We start from the raw sequence: 19844 nt of genomic DNA on the forward strand, positions 1-19844 counted from the left end.
AATCATAGAGTTGGAAGAGACCACAAGGGCCATTGAGTCCAACCCCCTGCCAAGCAGGAAACACCATCAGAGCACTCCTGACATATGGTTGTCAAGCCTCTGCTTAAAGACCTCCAAAGAAGGAGACTCCACCACACTCCTTGGCAGCAAATTCCACTGTCGAACAGCTCTTACTGTCAGGAAGTTCTTCCTAATGTTTAGGTGGAATCTTCTTTCTTGTAGTTTGGAACCATTGCTCCGTGTCCGCTTCTCTGGAGCAGCAGAAAACAACCTTTCTCCCTCCTCTATGTGACATCCTTTTATATATTTGAACATGGCTATCATATCACCCCTAAACCTCCTCTTCTCCAGGCTAAACATGCCCAGCTCCCTTAGCCGTTCCTCATAAGGCATCGTTTCCAGGCCTTTGACCATTTTGGTTGCCCTCCTCTGGACACGTTCCAGTTTGTCAGTGTCCTTCTTGAACTGTGGTGCCCAGAACTGGACACAGTACTCCAGGTGAGGTCTGACCAGAGCAGAATACAGTGGCACTATTACTTCCCTTGATCTAGATGCTATACTCCTATTGATGCAGCCCAGAAAAAGATGGCTGTGTTCCATTTTGCTTATTGTTTCAGAAAGTGTAAATTTCATAGGTTTAGCTATAAATGTGAGCTGAATTTTTGCCCCATCCCTACTCCCAGGCAAGCGGGTAAACAACTGCAGCTTTAATGTCAGTTCACCTGAAACCAATTGGACATACAAAAGAAGGAGAGAGGGGAGGGAGGAGCATACGGACGGAACCAGTACTTAGCAGTTCAGATTACATGTAATGCTAAGGCAAACTATGCTCTAAACCCAGACCCATGGTTTGTCTTCTCCAGACAAATTATGGTTAAAGATTGTTGTTTGTCTGGAGCAAGACAAGCCAAAAGCAAGGGTTTGGGCAACATACTAAGCCAAACCATGGCTTGACGCACAACAGCAGCAACAGGCCAGATATGAAGAACAATATGGCCATAATCTCTGTTTTGGGAGCCCACATGCTTGCTCATTTATACTAAGCTGTGGTTTTGCTTAGTTCTATGAGTGAACTACGTCATGCTGCCCTTGTTTATGAAGCAAAGATTCTCATGCTCAAACTGTCCCATTGTCTTGTTCACTGTTTCTTGAGCCATATTTCAAGAACTTAGAAAAGTCAGCCATATGGGCCCTCCCCATCACAACCCATGCCTCTTTCAGATAATTTAAACAGGTCTAACTACTGACAGTGTGAGTTCCAGTTACAGATAGGTAGCCGTGTTGGTCTGCCATAGTCAAAACAAAACAAATTCCTTCCAGTAGCACCTTAAAGACCAACTAAGTCAGTTCTTGGTATGAGCTTTCGTGTGCATGCACACTTCTTCAGATACGTGTATCGTGTATCTGAAGAAGTGTGCATGCACACGAAAGCTCATACCAAGAACTGACTTAGTTGGTCTTTAAGGTGCTACTGGAAGGAATTTGTTTTGTTTTGACTACTGACAGTGTGGCTTTTGCAGTGGGCTGCAGTGGGCATTAGTCCAGAGAGGATATTATTCAGAACCCTCTTGCTTTATCTGCTCCCTCGTAGGTTCTCTTGCGTTCAGTGCCAATACCGAAAGAAGAAGAAGAAAAAGAGGGGAAACAAATACAGGGACAATAACTTAACTAACTGCATCCCTCTCACCAATTTGACAGGTTTATAAACTTCACTGAGCTGTGAACGAGTCATGCATTTCTCACAACCTGCACAAAGCCACACAGTTTTTGGCATATAAAATAGTCACAACCAGTTTAAATAATTAAGAAATAAGGCTAAAACACAAGACTTGAAGGCTGGCAGTTAATGCAATGGAGAAAGCCAAAGGCATGATGTGGGATGGCATGATGTGGGAATGTGTGAACCAGATAGGTTGTGGGTAATATAGCAGCAGAAGGTCCGCTTGAGTTGGAAGGAAAAATTTCTCATGTTTCAATCTAACATTTATCTGATATTTGGTGTTGCTGCAATTTACACAAATGTCAAAAAACTAAGCTAGCTGCCTATAGGAAAGAGTCTGACTCAAGTTACAATACAGTACTGATCAGGTGGGCACCCTCCAAGCTTGTGGGAATTACTTGTTTTTCTGTTTTTTACTAGAACCTCAAGATCTATTAACTGTAGCCAAATTAAAATTGGTGGCAGGGGCGGAAGCAACATACTGTTAGTATTAAGGAATAGGGTAACTCTGAATTGATATGTAGCCCATGAATTTATTCTCAGTACCAGCACTTAGCTCATAGTCCTATCACACAAAAATTAATTCCTGATTCCACCCTACAAGCTTTATTCCTCTCAAAAGCCTAATTTGGAATGTGGGGAAAGGCTTTTTGTTGCTATTATTAAACAACAGAGAGTCAGAATCCTTGCTGATCTTCTGCAGCCTATCTAGAGAACTACCGGTAGATCATGATCTAAGAACATAAGGAGAACTTGGTTGGTTCAGGGCAAAATTCCATCTAGTCTAGCATTACATTCTTGTAGTGGCTGTGATGGCCACTCCCAATCATCCTGGGTCTGGAGCTGTCTGATGGGAGCCTGTTCCCTACTAGCACAGAGTATACCCATCTGCTCAGAGTGTGTGGTATGTGTGTTGTTGTATGTCACACTCACTGTTTCTGGGTACTTTACAAAAATGCAGGATCTCATACCTTTTTAAAAAGATTAATTGATGGGAGTTTTTGCTTGGGCTCTTCTTTTTTGTAAGCTCACTTATATTTAGGTAGGTTGTTTCAGGACTTGGCACAAAAGAGCCTGTGCTTATGCATCCTAGGAGTCGAGCAAGAGAACAGGTTTGCATTCCATCATGCATAGGGTTATCATCCATCCCTAGAACATTGGGATCACACTGTTTTGGGACAAAAGTGTCCCCTGTCCTGTTTGGACTTCAAACAGGATGCCCCCCCCCCCCATGTTTGAGCTCAGCTGGCCCAAAATGTCGGTTGTGTCGCTGTTGGTATGGCTGAAGGGGCATCTGGCCCGGCACAAGCGACAGTAGAGGGAAGGAGCAACCTCCTCTCTCTCCCTCTTCCCTTCCTTCCTTCCCTCTCACTGCTCCACCTCCTCAGCCACTGCCCCTCTACCACCTTGACCTGACCTCTCCTCCTCCTCTGCCCTTGAGTCTTCTCTGATGCCAGCTGGGGCAAGAGGATGGAGCTGTAGCTCAAGTCGCCGTGGGAGCTGGCCTTCTACCCCGGCCCCTGCCCATCTACAGGAGTCAAGGGAAAGAGCAGGGCCAGGGTGACGAGAGGCTGAATGAGGAGAACCTCTCCTCCCCAAAGGGGGGGGGGAGGATTTGGTGCCATGAGAGAGAATGTGCCCCACAATTCCCCCAACCTGTCCTTTATTTTGTCCCACCTGTCCTGTATTTTGGCTGACCAAAGATGGCAACCGCTCACGCCCCCCCCGGTGGCCGTCCAACCAGGTGCCATGGGGGGGGGGGCGTGTCCAGCAGCCTTTATGCTGCAGCGCCAGCCTCTCCCCAGCCTCATTTCTCTTCGTCGTCCTGTGCGAGTCACCCACCCTCCACTCCCTTTGAGTTAGGGCTTAGGTCATTGGCCTTGCTATGGACCTTAGGTTGGTCGCCCTGGTTGCCCGGGGGGCCTGGTAGGAGTTTTTCCATTTGGCATTAGGCTTTTTGTTTTTTTCACCTACCTCGTAGCAATCGTCACAACTTTTTGTGGTATTGGTGGGTAGGTTAGGCATTGGAATAATGTGTTGTGGTGTGTCGAAGTGCTAGGTGTGGCCATCGCCTATGCCTTCAATTTCTAGGGGTATTCCGTTAAAGGAATCTGGCGGTCGTGTATTCCGTCCGAAGCCTGCTTAGCGGGAGGCCATGGCACGACCCTCGGTGACATCAGGGGTGAGCCTATAGTTGGATTAGCATCAACAGGTGATGAACCCCTGGTGAATAAACCCACTTGTTTCGCGATCCAATGCCTAAGCCAATACCTTTTCATTGCTGTAATCAATAAAGTTGTGGCCTTTTCTAGCCCATTAACCTTATATCACGTGTCCCTGTGTCTTCATTTCACTTCGCGGGGGTCGGGTCCTCGAACCACAATATGGATTTGCCCCACCATGAGACAGTTACAGATTGATTTGCACATCCAAGCATGTGGCTGACAGACTCATTGCATAAGCTGCCAGGCTATTTTAACAAGTCTTCAACTAAATAACTATATCCAACAGTACGCAAGAGTCCAGGCTTCTAAAATGGCTTTTATATTGAAGACTTTATTCTGCATAACAAAAGCATAAAATCAGTTATTCACGAGATGAACAAAGCTCACTTATTTGAATGGCCCACTCTACCACATTTGTTTCGTTAGAGACACATAAACATGCCTTGATCTAGCAAGTGCAACCCGCACATGGAATCTTTTCTGTAATTGGCAACCAAAGAGCTATAAACAAGTTCTGCCCTAGTTTAGCAGACTTTGGGCTTCTTTCTTTTGGGAAAAAACCCACCCATTAAGATGTAATAAAATTTGCTTTTAAAAGTTAAAAGACTTTCATAAGAGCATTTAAATAGGATATAGTTGGACCTGCCCAAGCCCATGCCTATGGTTGATGAAGATCCTTGTTACTTAGTTCACATATAGAGTAGGGTGAGGTACACATAATCCCCATCGTGAAGCCTGCACATATAATTCCAGTTGCTGGAATGGGGCTGCCTGCATAGTGCTCACAGTGATCAGTTCTGCTAGCAGGCATGCTAATTCTGATAATCTGTTTGGGCTGAGGGCAGTCAGAACACACCCACCCAGTAGATGGTTGGTACTATCAAAGCAGACAGCACAGACCATCTGTTGGATAGGTGTACTCAGTTCTTGCAAGTATCATACATTGATATATTTGCACAGAGCCATCACCGAATTCCTATCCCTCATCATCATATAGATAAAAAGAAATGGAGAGGAAATACAGCTGGGGCTTCAGGAAGAGTGGGCAGCTAGATGCTTTGAGGAAAAGGACAAAAGCGTTTTGTTTTACCACAAGCCTGGTCACAGTTTTTGTGCTACACTGCACAATAGCTTTGCCATAACTCCTTCAAACATAAATAACTTTGATATTTCCCAAGTGTTTCCCCCTCAAAATCTTCTCACAATGTCACTAAAAAATCAAATCCAAAATTCTTTCTGTTGAAAAAGAAAGAAAGAAAGACTCTACCCATAGTACAAACATCTGTAGACATTGTGCAAGAGTTTTGGGACTTCATCCTGGATCAGCACATACCACCAGAGCCTTTTCTGCTTCTATAGAAAGCAAATGATTCTTGCAAAATATGGTTTCAATGATTCCTTCTCTTTGTTTCTTGGATCTGTCAAGACAAGACCTTTCTTATCTCAGCATGCAATACTGTTGTGAGCCATCTCAAGACACGGGAAAGGCTGTACAGAAATAAAATATATACATTTTAAGAAACCCACAAGTATATAACTAAAGAATCCTTACTGTCTCGCTCTACAAGTGGTTATATTTTAACTCCAAGAATAAGTTCTATTCCGCAACCTATTCAGTGAGGAAGAATGCTAAGAGATGTTATTGGCATTGTCATATATGTAACTTTCATTATTAATTTATTAGATATGTATGGTCTGTAGCTTATACAAAGAGACATATGAAGGCACACATACAGTCTGAAATAAAGAAAAAGCAAGGTTGTGGTTGTCTGAAACTTCTTATGAGCACAGGTGTAATATAATGGCTAAGGAAGTGAGCTATGAATTTGGAAGTTTCTAGCTCACATCTCAACTCTACTATAAACTCATTAGGTGGCATTTAACAAGCCATTCTCTCTCTACATCAGTCCCCTTCTCTCCATATGCAGTATGGGAGAATAGTAGTATATACTGGTCCATTAGGGCAAGTTGGGCACTGCCCCACCAAGATGATTCTGCCTTCACTCAGTCCCCACCTGTCTGCCTCCTAACTTACAACCAGTCCAAGGGTTATGGCACTGACTGTCAGCCTCCTCCTTAGTCACACTCAGTGATGTCTTTGTTGAACTCAGCAAGGAGGAGAATGGAGGCAAATTATCCTTGGCTCTGTCGCCACTGTTGGTCTTCCTGTCTTCTGCCATACCAGGCCCCACTGGGATGTGTGCACTGGACATGTGCAACTGCCTGATATAGATTCAGCCCATTAGTCCACCTAACCCAATATTGTCTACTCCGACTGTCAGTGACCCACCAGAGATTTTCACTGGTATAATTATTGCCTCTCCCATGGGGAACCTTAAGAACTTTAATTATGTGATGGGGATAATTAAAGATTTATCTTTTAGATTTATTAAATTAAAGATTTATATTTTAGATTTATCAACTGCCCAATGAACAGTTCTCAGGAACTGGTATCAATCCAATCTGAGTTTCTCACACTGATATGTTTATTTTCTGTCCTTAGTCATGGCCATCTTTAGTTCAGAATTTTGCAGTGTGTGTTAGGAGATATTTGATCAATCCAGAAATGAAGTGGGGGTTAACTATTTTATTTCTTGTAAACTTTATTGAAAATGCATTACTTTTTTGTTATATTATTGGTTAATGTAATTTCGGAAAACATTGTTCTTAAGCTGCAATCCAAAATACATAGACAGCTGAGGGGACAGTAATTGCACAAATGCCATTAATGTTTGTGTATTTGTGATGTAAGTATCAGCAATGGAGGAAGCAGTATCAGGACCACAGAAGACTACTGGCAGGATGGGCTGGGGGAGTTAAATGAACATTTCTAGAAAGGAAGTTCCAGAATCTGGGCATTGCCACTAGAAAGGCGGACATTGTGCATCTTCCCTGCTGAGGCTACCTGACTGGATTTAATTATTTTGTCATAGAAAAATGTCTGTCTTTCTCAGGAATATTGAAAACAACTACCCTTGTGTATGTATTTAACTATGGAGGTTTAGCAGTTAGGAAGAAAATGGGCTGCAATGTATTTGTGACTAAGAAATGAAGGCCCCTTTCGTTTCTTTTCCCAGAAACCAGATGTACATTTTGTCTTTTTTCTCTAGAGAAAGACTGTTTTGCTTTAAAAATAATGATAACTGAAAAGCACTTCAAATTCGGCATAAGTGTTTTGGGACTCCCCCAATGTGAGGCCACATGGAGGTCATTGGCTGTATTTTGCACAAGACTGGTCTTATTTCCAGGAATTGTAAGCAGAACAACTCAGAGTGCTTCTTTTCCATGAATGGGCATCACTCGCAGTGTGTGGAACCAATACCATTTTAATTCTTATGCAAGCAGTCTCTGTTTGGTAAAAAATATTTCTTGTGGATATTCATATTGCTTCCAGATTTCTCTCTATTTTGTGAGTGGGGTTCAGTTGCAAACTGGCAAATTCAGGTTGCACAATTTTGTGCAACAAACCTGTCCCCCTCCCCCCCAAAAAAATCAGGAACTTTTTCTGCAGTATTTAAAGCAACGGGGAAAATACACCGAAAAGCTTGCGGTAACAATTGCTCAGTAAGATGTTGTATAACTTCACTGGAAATAAATCAGAATGAATACTCAATAAATAGCCAACATAGCATAACCATCCTGCAAACTTTGTGCCATCAAATCAAGATCAATGCTAAATAAACAGGTTATTTTGAAGAGACACCTTCCTTCTCCCATTGTCCTTCCAATCCAGTCTCAATAGCTAATACTAATACTAATTTGTGATTAACCCTGGACTTGAATGTTAGTGATGTTCAATTAATTCTTAATCAGAGTAGAGCCATTGAAATTAAGGGACCTAACTTAACCATATTCATTAATTTCAATGGGTGTGTTATGAGTAAAATTTAGTTGACTACCACCCATGGTTTGGATCTGTCACAATCATTGCAAGCAGTGGCATGAAGGCATACAAAGGAGGGGGCTTTATTTTTCCACAAGGGCCATGCTGAATTCTCCAAGCTGCTTTCCTATGCATAAGGCAAATGTATATAGAACTATATCCTTCCCCATTGTGAACAGAAAAGCATCCTAAGGAGGCCTATTTTGAACACAAAATGGCTGACACCTCGCAGCTGTTGTGATCAAATCTGCACCACCTTCACTGCATGTGGGAGGGGGGCAGCATAAAGAAAACTGGGAGACCAATAATAAATCTCAAGGTGCCACATGTAAATTGATGGCTCAAAACAAACAGGAGATATCTAAATAAATTTCTGTGTTGTGTAATAATAATAATAATAATAATTTTATTTATACCCCACCTTTTTCCGTGACCGGGACTCACAGTAGCTTACAAATAAAATAACAGCTATTCCAAATTAGACCCAGAAAAGCAACCTTGAAGGCAGAGACATCTTCTAGGGGAACATGCTAGAAGAGATGAGGCAACCCCAGGCCAAGAGACAGTGAAAAGATTATGACCCGTTTGTATCTGGAATTAAGACATGTGTTGTGTTTATGGCATTTTTACTGTTTTTAAATGTAAGGGGGATAAGGTCAATCCTTTGTAAATTTATCTCTGCCACTTCAAACATTTTTTTTAATAAAAAAGGCAAAATCATGAGCTTTAAAAATCAGCATATGGAAATGGGATTATGTTTATTACTTTGCTTATAACACTGCCCAGCTGCCCAAACGAATCTCATGTTAACCACATCATTTTTTAAAATATCATTTTAGATACAGTGAAATTTATTAGCTGGATCATCTTCCCCCTGTGAAGCGGATGATAATAACAAGGGACATTTTTCTAGAAAAAGAGGCGCTGGAACTCACCATGAACCTCTCCCTCGCTCTCTTAGAATGGCAATTGTGCCCGCCCAAGAGGGATGGGAGCTGAGCACTGGTGAGCTCTGGTTGAAAAAAAGCCCCGATAATAACTAAATTCTCACTTCGATGTACTGTGCTTTTCTTCTTCTTTGGATTTAAATTTGATCATTTCCTTTGCAACCGTGGCTCCAAAAAAGTGGTGGTTAAAACTGTATGTTGCAGAAAAAACTTTTTTTCTTTCTCAAAAAGCCTGCTTAAACTATCCACTTGCATTTATTGATTTATTTTTGATTGGGGAAAGTAGCCATAGCTTCTTGATCTAGGACAGGGGTTGCACAACTGTGGCCCTCCAGATGTTGGTAGACTCTCATCAGCCCCAGCCACTATGGCCAATGGCCAGAGATAAAGGGACAACTCCCATCAGGCCCAGCAACTATGGCCAATGGCCACAGATAAAGGGACAATATCTGGAACACCAAACCTTCTTCCGCTCTAGGATACATTTCCCGTCATAGCCGGCCCAAGACATATTGTGACCCGAGGCAAACCATAAAATGGCGCTCCCTCTCTCGCCATGCAACCTGACTAGGACATTGAACAGTCACCAGGTAATAACTACCAACCCGTAGGATCTTAGACACACCCTCTTAATCATTTTTAACGTATTTGTTCAGTGTTGTTGAATGCACATTGAGCAACACATTCATGACTTCCAAAGACTGTTCCAAATCAAAATTGCTATGATGATAATTGTAGCAATCTAACTGGAGTTTAAGGAGCCTTGTAATAGTGCAGATTTTTACTCGGGTGAAAAATGGCCCATTATGTTCAGTGGCGCTTACTTTCAGGAAAATGTGCATAAGATTTGTTTGTATGTTTGTTATCCTAGCTTTTGGTACTGAAACAAAAAACCAGAGGGATTGATAATATAGTTAACATGCCACCCCAATCTCTATGAGCTGGATGAGAGTCCATAGGCTGCAGGCACACTTACTAGGGTCTAGATTCCCTTTTAGGAAAATGAGGCACAGCAGAGCCTGTGGTGTTTATGATATATTGTTTATTTACACATATACACAACCTGCTCCTAGATGCTCCTAGAGTACAGAGTACAGAGCATTCACATCCCAAGAGGGTCCTGTTTTTCCCATTGCTGCAGCCTCAGATTCCAAATATCACGTCTGACCCTCTGTGGAGCATAAAACAGACTCCCCACCTCATGCTCTTTTACTAAATCCAGGAATTATGGGGAGGATCTGGCACTCAAGAGTTCAGGGGATCCTTGCCCCTCTCCCAACTTATAGCAGTACTAAAAATACAAAGCTAACCTTAATTACAGGATTAAGCCTAAAAGCAGGAACCATGGGGGGAGAATGCTAGGATGCTCTTTTGCTTCCAAGTGTCTTCATTTAGGCTGCAGTTACCAGAGGTGTGTGGGTTTGGGTTTTTTACTGTAATAATAATAATAATAATAATAATAATAATAATAATAATAATAAACTATTTTGCACACACAGCTCTGGCTGTGGAACTGCATGCACACTGCAGTCATTCTCACATCAAAGCCCCCATCCTTTCCCAAGCCAGGGACAGGCATTTGAAACATTTGAAGATGTTCACCAGTTGCAAGGCTCTTTAAAAAGTTGCTTGATCAGCAGTGTCCTGCAATTAACAATACAATGGTACAGTGGTACCTTGGGTTACAGACGCTTCAAGTTACAGATGCTTCAGGTTACAGACTCCGCTAACCCAGAAATAGTACCTCGAGTTAAGAACTTTGCTTCAGGATGAGAACAGAAATTGCACGGCGGCAGCAGCAGGAGGCCCCATTAGCTAAAGTGGTGCCTCAGGTTAAGAACAGTTTCAGGTTAAGAACGGACCTCCAGAACGAATTAAGTTCTTAACCCGAGGTACCACTGTATATATCAGCTGTCTCCAGTTTAATTAATATACTTTATGTAAAGAACAATATGATAAAGTTAACCATTTGGGCATATGCAAGGCTTTACATATGTAGCACCATTTCAGAGGAGTAATCTGAACAGAAATCTACATTTTGAAAAGAAAAAGGGAGAGCCTGTTGTCCTGGTATATTCCCTGAAAATAAAATAAAAATTACATGTAGTGTTTCAGATTATTTCTCCACAGAAGGATTTATCTGTGTTATTCGCTCAGAAGACATTTGTCTTCACTAAATACCCTTCAAAGTTGACGATAGTTAATATTTCAATAGGTTTAATTGACTGAAGGCTACAATCACACACTTGCTTGGAAAGAAGTTTGACAGAACTTAGTAGGCATTGCTTTTGATTACACATGTACAAGGTTACACTGTAAATCAGTTAAAACACTGTTCTTCTGGCTAAACCTTTAAGCACATTGAAATACACACACAGACACACACAGACACCTGCAGCATTTTACAATGGTATAGGGTTGGAATGTGTAAATGCCAAAGTTTTGAAAATTATCAAAACATGACCTATTAACATAATTAAATATGAGACTTTGCTTCAGAGGCTGAAGTATGTTCTTTCATCTGCAGTGGTTAAAATGAATGAGTTAAACCTGTATCTTACAGGGGTCTTTTACATTTATTAGATTCACTTTGAATGTTAGAACAAAAGAGAAATCATGTTCTCCGGATGATTATTAGCAATTCCTATGTTTTCAAAGATAACCTTGTTTTAAGAAATATGTTAGTTCCTTTTACTAGCTCCCTGGTTCTATGTTACACAAAAGTAAAGCTTGAAATCAACAAAAAGTTTCTCCCACCAAAAGTGTTAAGAGCCAATGTGTAAATCTAAGAACTAGAAGATATCTCTGATGTCAAACTGATTTTGCAAAAAAATTGGTAAAGGTTTATAGATGTGCACACAGTAATTTGCACATTGGTACGCACTATCGGTATATTCTTTAATTATTTTCACTGATGCTTAGAATAATAAAAAAAAATCAGGTTTCTGGATAAAAGCATCACATAAGGTCCGAAAGTCCAGAATATTGTCATCATAAGAATATTATCTTTCTTAAATACATCTTTGATGCATCAAATCTTTATATTTTGTTTATATTGTAACTTTTAGCATCTCTTCACCTCCACCTAATTATTTTAAAAAAACCAACCCTGAACATTAAGTCCACAAGTGATATTCTCAGAAATAAAAAGCCTCGATTAATTTTCTATTAATGATTGCTAGGGGAGAATAAAGTTTGGGCACACAAGTGGTAGGGTTGACTAAGATTCATAAATCCTCAAGCATAACTGCCACATACCTTAGTGTTGTGCCAGGCACTATAAAGCTTCAAACGATCTGCTTCTCCCTTTTTTCTCCTCACAGATAGGCAGCTAAGCATCGGTTGGCGAATTAAAGATGCTAGTCGTCTTGTTTATATTGCCTGTCATAGTTGGGCTGGCAGGGGCGGTACCCCAAAGCAGTACTCTGCACCCATACTCAAATTCATGTACACAACACAGCTGCTTTCGTCACCCCCATGAGGGTTGGAGAACTTTGTAACAGTAGACTTTAGAATGCTTTGATCTTTTTCAGACAGAAGAAAACCAGAAGGTGCATAAGGCACCTTTCAGAGGAAAGAAATGGTTGAAATAAACACGTGCCCTACGCCATGAGGGAATGCAATCTGTCACACCATTGATGAAAATGGATGCATTCCTCATAACTCCTTGCACTATATATGTTTTGCCCCCTTGGAGGACAGCTTATAACATGTTGAGGGAAAAGAACAAAAGGGTGTATACATCGCCTGTACAATGAGCAACAATTTACTTGTGTAATTTTCAATACACAGAAGCCAAAAAGATTACTAGAACAATTCTTCAAAATCTGCTTTTGTAGATCACAAATGCCAGTTTTCCAGGTGGGCGTGCCACTGATGTTCTGGATCTAGTTCTAAGATTCAGATGACCTTTCCTGAAGCTAGGGATGTACAAACATCTGAATTTCAGTTTCTTTCAGTTTCTCTGCACTTGCTTCATTTTTGAGAGGTAGCTGCCTGTCACTATCCTAAGCTTGTGATTCAGTCGAAATTAATTTGCACTATATAGCATCTCTTGAAAATGTATTTATAGGCTATGGTTAAAAGAAACCACTGCCTTCCTGTTACCTTCAGATTCTGTTCCTTAAGATGCAATCCCCCCATGCCTATTAAAACAGCATCTGCTGGGCTGTGGGGAGGAGAACAGTTTGTGCCATCAACAAAAGACTGGAATGAGCTACTTATTAATTTGTGAAAATGAGCATCTAGGTTTTAACTTAGCACTGCTTGCTGTTTATCTATATAATGTTTACCGATGGTTTTGGATCTTAAAAACAACAGCATTTTAGGTGCTTTTTGTGGTAGTTCTTTTTCTGTATTAATTTTAATGTTTTACAGGGATGCTTCTTATTTGCATTCTTTTCCTTTAAGCTGTCCCTAACTTTGGAGAAGCAGGATCTTTGTCTATACAGTATTTGTTTGTGCCTGTGAGTACGTGAAATAAATAGGGCGCCCCATCAGGCTTGCTAAATGGAAAGAAAAATCTTGCAAAGCTTAAAAGGGAGTGTAACTGCCCGGTTAGCATAAGCTCCTTCTGTTTTGAATTCAGTCTGATTCTTGCTCAGTTCAGCTACTCTGGTTTGAATCAGCACATGGTCATTGCTGAAGTATGACAGGAGCAGCTGGAGGTGCTTGGTAATTACCTGATATACCTTTGCTGAGTGCTTTTCCCACCCCAGTGGTTGCCGCTTGGAATTCTCCCTAAGGGTACTATTTATCAAGCATCTCCTGTCCCACGCTGGGTCACAAAATTTACAAGTAAACAGAAATTGACTAAAGGGGTGCTTTCATAATTTAGCTTTAGGAGAAAAGCTGCTACATAATAACCTCTGCATATTCCTTAAAGGAGGGCCCTGTGTGCAATGTAATCAAGGCTCCTTATTGGATACTTCTCTATAGCCCAAGCATTAAAAAATGCATGGTAGTACTAATCACTTCCAGATGTGCATAATAGCAATAACTTGGAATATTGTGTCCAGCTCAAAAAGGATATTGTACAAAAGGGAAACCACAATTATCAAGGGGCTTGTGATTAGGTTTGGGCTCACACTAAAGGCTGCTGTGAAGAAGGGCTATATATTGATTTATTATTTTTATCGAATTTCAGTGGGGAGAAAAAGGAATTATTTGCCCCAGTTGTATATAAACCTTGCCAGTCATTAAGATCTTCTTTGGAGGCCTCCTTCCAGTTGGCTGTGCCTTTTGAGGAGAGATTTGTGGTGTTAAAGCAGAAGATCACCTTTGTGGCAGCATATTAGCGATGGAATTTCCTCACCTGTTCCTTATTTAGTATTGACTCAAATAAGGAACCTTGTAATAGGGAACAGGAGGGCAAAGACTGCTTGACACCTTCCTCTTTGTTGAAATATATGCAGCAGACCAAAATGGTGATCTGTATTCTTGATTTTTGTAAAGTGCAAGATGGAGAGCTAGGAATCCGTGGCCCTCCAACAATCCTGGAACTCCTATCAGCCCCACTGTGTGTGGCCAATGGTCAAAGATTATGGGGGTTGTGGTCCAGTAACATCTGGAGGGCCTACTGGTCCCCACCTCCCACTGTGCAGAATTCTTGCTGACTTTGCAGAATCTTGCTGGTCAATAGTTTTATTGATTATTTTTACATTGGGTATTGATGTTTTTGAGTTATCCCAGCTTGTTTTGTTTTAATTTAAAAGAAGATGCCCAATGCAGGTTCCAAGATTCATTTATGTCTTTAAATATGTCTAGACCTCACTTTCATATAAAGTCGTATGCAACCTAGTACCAGTACTACAGTAAAAGCTGAAAGATTGAACATTGAGATACAATAAGACCCTTTGTCAAAATGTGATTATGCCTGTTTAAAAAACTAGCTAGATTCTAAATGTGCACAAGAAAATAAGAATAGACTCCTGTGTCACTCCAATGCCCATCTAGTCTAGCACCCTGTTTTCATAGTGGCCAGCCAGGGGGTTATGGGGAGCCCAAAAGAAGGACTTGATCGCAACAGCACTGTCACCTCCTGTGGTTTTCAGCAACTGGTATTCAGAAACATATTTTTGTGCTTTTATATTGTAAACCACCCTGTGATCTTCAGATGAAATGCAGCATAGAAATCTAATAAATATAATAATAAAGATAATATTGCTTCTGATAGTGAAGGCAGAACATTGCTATCAGTGTTAGTAGTCACAGATGGCCTTATTCTCTCCATAAATTTGTATAATCCATCACCGTCTCTTGTTGCCAGTGAGTTTCATAGTTTAACCCTGTGATGTGTGTGAAGAAGTAACTTTATTTTATCTGTCCTGAATCTTCCAACATTCAGCTTCCCTGAGTTCTAGTGTTCTGATGGGGGGGGGGGCTTTTATTTGTCCACTCTCCTCCCTCATCCATATTTTTATACACTTCTCTCATATCTTCTCTTATTCACCTTTTTCTCTAAACCAGAAAGCTCCAAATGTTGTATCCTCCATCCCCATGTAGCAAGGAGGCTTAAAACTCATACTTTTTCTATGACAGTTAAGGCCTCTGACTATCAGCAGACGTTCATGACAATCCTGGGGATTTGGAGCAGAGGGCAAGCAGTACATCTGGAGCTTGCAAAAAGCTCTTGAACCTCATTAGCAAGGGCAGAAACCCCGTGGTTTACTATAACAGAGCTATGAGGAGGGATGAGGAGGAGGCCAGGGCAGCCCAGAGGGGGAAGGTCGTTTGGTGGCAAAGTCTTATATACCAGCTTGGTTGCTGCCTAATGGGTGGCACATGGAAGTGAATTATATGAGCATAAAATAGTGCACAGCGCAGCATGGCTAGAAGTTCCTGGCAGGAGCTGGAGAGAGAGAGAGAGAGAGAGAGAGAGAGAGAGAGAGAGAGAGACGGCACCAGTTTGGGATCAAAATGGCCACAACTTTATTGATTACAGATGTAAGTTGGTTTTGGTTTAGGCATTGGGTATGTATCCTGAATCAGCCCACCCGCTTGCTGACTGATATCTCCATCAAGGTCAAACCAACTGAATGGGTGATCCCACCAGGTTGCCCTTGTGGGATGTTCTATGGCCCGTCAGCCCTCTTTGGGCTTTCAGACAGAACCCAACCCCTGGACCCCTTTACTAGGGTCCAGGGGTGGGGAACCCACCCACCCCTAGGTTGACAGGGGCAGGTGCCAGAGGCAGGTACTAGGTGCGGGTCAGCACATGGCTTCAGTGAAGTCAACTCTTTATTCAAAGAAACAAGACAGCCCAAGAGGTCAGGCCTAGTGAACACAGCAACTCTTCCTGGTAGAACGTGACCCTATGAGGCTGTTGCAAGGGTGGGGTTTTTTTTTGGTGGAGGTGGTGGGAGGGCTCTTGGATGAGTCAGAGCAATGTGCCTCCCTACCTAAGCCAGGCAGAAGCTTCCTGGGCTTTGGGAAGGAGGTGCCAGGCTTTAATACTTTAACACTCTAATTTACTGGGAACATTTAGGGGACTAGTCTAGTCCCCCATGTCCACTGATTGCATGCCACTGGTTAGGCATGCACTTATCTGGATGCTGTTGACTTGTTTTTGACAAGCTCTTCATATTGGGTTTCTAATGTCCATGATTTTCCATTGTACTTTAAAGACACTTCTTAGCAACAAAGTCACTCATAGAAATGTCACAAATAAATAATAAATGTTTATGATTTGTTGAGAGCTGACCCTTTCCAACATTCCTCCAAATACATGCCAAATGGAAGCTGGAAGAGAACAACAGGGGACAGTGTGTTTAATGCGTGTTTTGTATTGTGGTGGCCTGTTATACACAAACACTTCACAGCGGAGCCAAATTATTCCCAGGATGTATTTATTTAATGTATTCATATCCTGCCTTTCTCCCAAGCTGGGAGTCGAGGCAGCTTAAAACATTAAAAAGCTTCATAAAATACTTTTTTTTTTTTAAACTAGTAAACCCCCCCAAATAATTTAGATACATCAGAACACAGGTACAGCAGCCCCAGTGATCAGCATCACTTGCAGCTTAGTTTTCAAAGGTCTGTCTCGATAGAAAGGTCTTAACCTGCCAGGGGAAGGATAACAAAGAGGAAGCTGATCTAGCCTCTCTCGGGTGAGAATTCCACAATATGGGAACAGCCACAGAATCGGTTCGCCTGTCACCAACATCCTTGCTTCTGATGTTGTTGAGAAGGTGCTCACTGAAGGATCTTAGCACCCAGAGAGACTTGTATTGAGAGATACAATATTTTAGGTAGGCTGGGCCCAATGCCTTGGCCTTGTATATTTAAATGTTTTCCCACCACACCATCCCTGCAAATAGAAAACCAGCATGCCAAGAACCTTCCCCCTAGCACCAATTCACATAGGAAGATCCACTGTATGGCAGTGCTAGAATTGGTGGCGGCAGTGCTGGAACCACATGGTATAAACTCTACAAGTGTGCAATTTGCCGTTACTGGCAGCATATATAGCTACAGCATATCCCATAGCACCATAGTAATGTCAGAAGGGGCTCTGGATTGAGTCCAGTTCTAGAGATCCCTTGCATTTATTAATCTGACCTGGGTGAAACTAGTTTTTGTCTGCAATGTATGCACATAGAACAGTCTTCCAAAGCCTGATGCCTTCCATCAGCTTCAGCCAGCATAGTACAAATGATGAGATTTGTGATCTAAAACATCTAGAGGGCACCAGGTTGGTGATGGGTATTGAGGCTAAATTGCTGCATTGGTGGAAGCTACAACAATGTTTTTGAACCTCTCCTTTACTGCTATGAGGCTCCCCTAATACAGGTTTTAGATTTTGATTGGCTTCTGTCAAAATTGCTTATTCCTTTTCATCTGGTTTGGGATGGGCAAATATATCAATTTTGGTTTCTTTCCATTTCACATTTCTCCAATCTTATGTCTCCTCCTACTTCTCGAAAGCTGCCTTATGTCAAGTCAGAACAGTGGTCTATCTAGCTTAGTATTGTCTAAAGAGACTGGCAGTTGCTCTCCAGGATATCAGGTGGGATGTCTCCCAGTCCTATTGGAGACATTGGTGATTGAAACCGGAGCCTTCTGCATGTAACACATGTGCTCTGCCATTGAGTCATGGACAATGACAACAACAACAACACCACCATCAGTATATACTTGTATGCTTCAGGTGCCAAATTGCCTTCATCAGTCATTTTGTCTGGTCCCTGGCACATGCATAGAAACATACTACATAGTTCTAAGAAGAATTCTACCCTCAAAAAAATTCTTCAAAAATAAAATAGGGACAGTGTTTTAACAAAGAACAGGTGCCAGAAAACAGAAGTCTGTGATATATATGGACACTTCTGTAAAGAGAGATTGAATTGTGAAAACATGACCCCCCACTTCAGCTCCAATTATATCTGTAGTTTTAATCAAGCCACACTCTTGCTCAGCCTAAACTCAATAGAGGGATAAGACTACTGATACTATCTTGGAGGGTCATTGTGTTAGGTTTTATTGAGATATGTGAAGTGCACTGAATACTCTTTTGTTGTTGTTTAGTTGTGTCAAACTCTTCGTGACCCCATGGACCAGAGCACGCCAGGCACTCCTGTCTTCCACTGCCTCCTGCAGTTTGGTCAAACTCATATTGGTAGCTTCAAGAACACTGTCCAACCATCTCGTCCTCTGTCGTCCCCTTCTCCTTGTGCCCTCAATCTTTCCCAACATCAGGGTTTTTTCCAGGGAGTCTTCTCTTCTCATGATGTGGCCAAAGTATTGGAGCCTCAGCTTCAGGATCTGTCCTTCAGAATGATCTTCTTGCAATCCATGGGACTCTCAAGAGTCTCCTCCAGCACCAGAATTCAAAAGCATCAATTCTTCAACGATCAGCCTTCTTTATGGTCCAGCTCTCACTTCCATACATCACTACTGGGAAAACCATAGCTTTAAGTATACGGACCTTTGTCAGCAAGGTGATGTCTCTGCTTTTTAAGATGCTGTCTAGGTTTGTCATTGCTTTTCTCCCAAGAAGCAGGCGTCTTTTAATTTCGTGACTGCTGTCACCATCTGCACTGATCATGGAACCCAAGAAAGTAAAATCTCTCACTGCCTCCATTTCTTCCCCTTCTATTTGCCAGGAGGTGATGGGACCAGTGGCCATGATCTCCGTTTTTTTGATGTTGAGTTTCAGACCATATTTTATGCTCTCCTCTTTCACCTTCATTAAAAGGTTCTTTAATTCCTCCTCACTTTCTGCTATCAAGGTTGTGTCATCTGCATATCTGAATACTGAATACTCTAAAGGATTATATAGGCAGGCTTGTCATTATTACTCCCAAAGTCACACACAGTTTAATAACTTGACCGCAAGAGGGATATTATGAGACAACTTTTCACTGTTTTGTAGCTTTATGACTGATCCATCAACAGTGCACCCACCACTCGCTTTGTTCTGGTTTCTAATACAACACTGCTCTCTTGCGTGCAAATAATACATTGCTTTGGAAAAAACCATTTCCCTTGAGCCTGTTAATGATTCTGCACATTTCTCCAAGATAGTGAGTGTATAAGCTTAATAAGGTGTTTCTGCAAGTTTAGCAACAAGCCCTTTGAACAACAAGCTCCAACATTCTTCATCTGAAAAGTGGAACACGTGTCTTTGGGTGTGCAAGTCAGTGGGCCTCCTTCCCTGCGACAGCTGCTCACTTCATTCCCTCCTTACTTCCTCCACCCACACTGTGGCAGAGTGGGGCTGGCAAGAGCATTGTGTGTGTCCACCACCTCCACTCCAGTGGGGAACTGACTCTCCCACTCATGAGGTTTCCACTTCACAAGGGTCCTACTGCAAGCACAAGCACCACCTGCAAATGCCGGCTGCAAGCGCCAGCTCACTCTCCTCTCTGAGCTTGGTGGCAGCAGCGCTGGAGGGGGTGGGTGGGGTGGAACAGGACATTCTGGGATCAGTTTAGAAGCCAGGATGGCTCCTGTAATTCCAAGAATGTCCCAGGAAAACCGGGACGCTTGAAGGGTATGGCTGAATGTATCTGAACAAAATGCTGTTTTTTCTCCCCCGGTTTCCTAGTGAGACAGTTTGGCATTGCCCT

The 19844-nt window shown here is 42.0% G+C and overlaps 1 protein-coding gene and 1 long non-coding RNA gene across 4 annotated transcripts in view; one reads left to right on the plus strand and one right to left on the minus strand.

Moving 5' to 3' along the window:
• The window catches only part of ASIP (agouti signaling protein), an 82562-nt gene that overhangs the window by 24455 nt on the left and 38263 nt on the right, over positions 1-19844 (minus strand). The gene's annotated exons all lie outside the window — the stretch shown is intronic.
• LOC309344446 overlaps positions 1-19844 on the plus strand; it is a 78402-nt gene that overhangs the window by 21867 nt on the left and 36691 nt on the right. The window lies entirely within an intron of this gene.

The sequence above is a fragment of the Podarcis erhardii genome (assembly GCF_964252035.2).
Source record: "Podarcis erhardii genome assembly, chromosome: 6".
NCBI classification, from domain to species: Eukaryota; Metazoa; Chordata; class Lepidosauria; order Squamata; family Lacertidae; genus Podarcis; species Podarcis erhardii.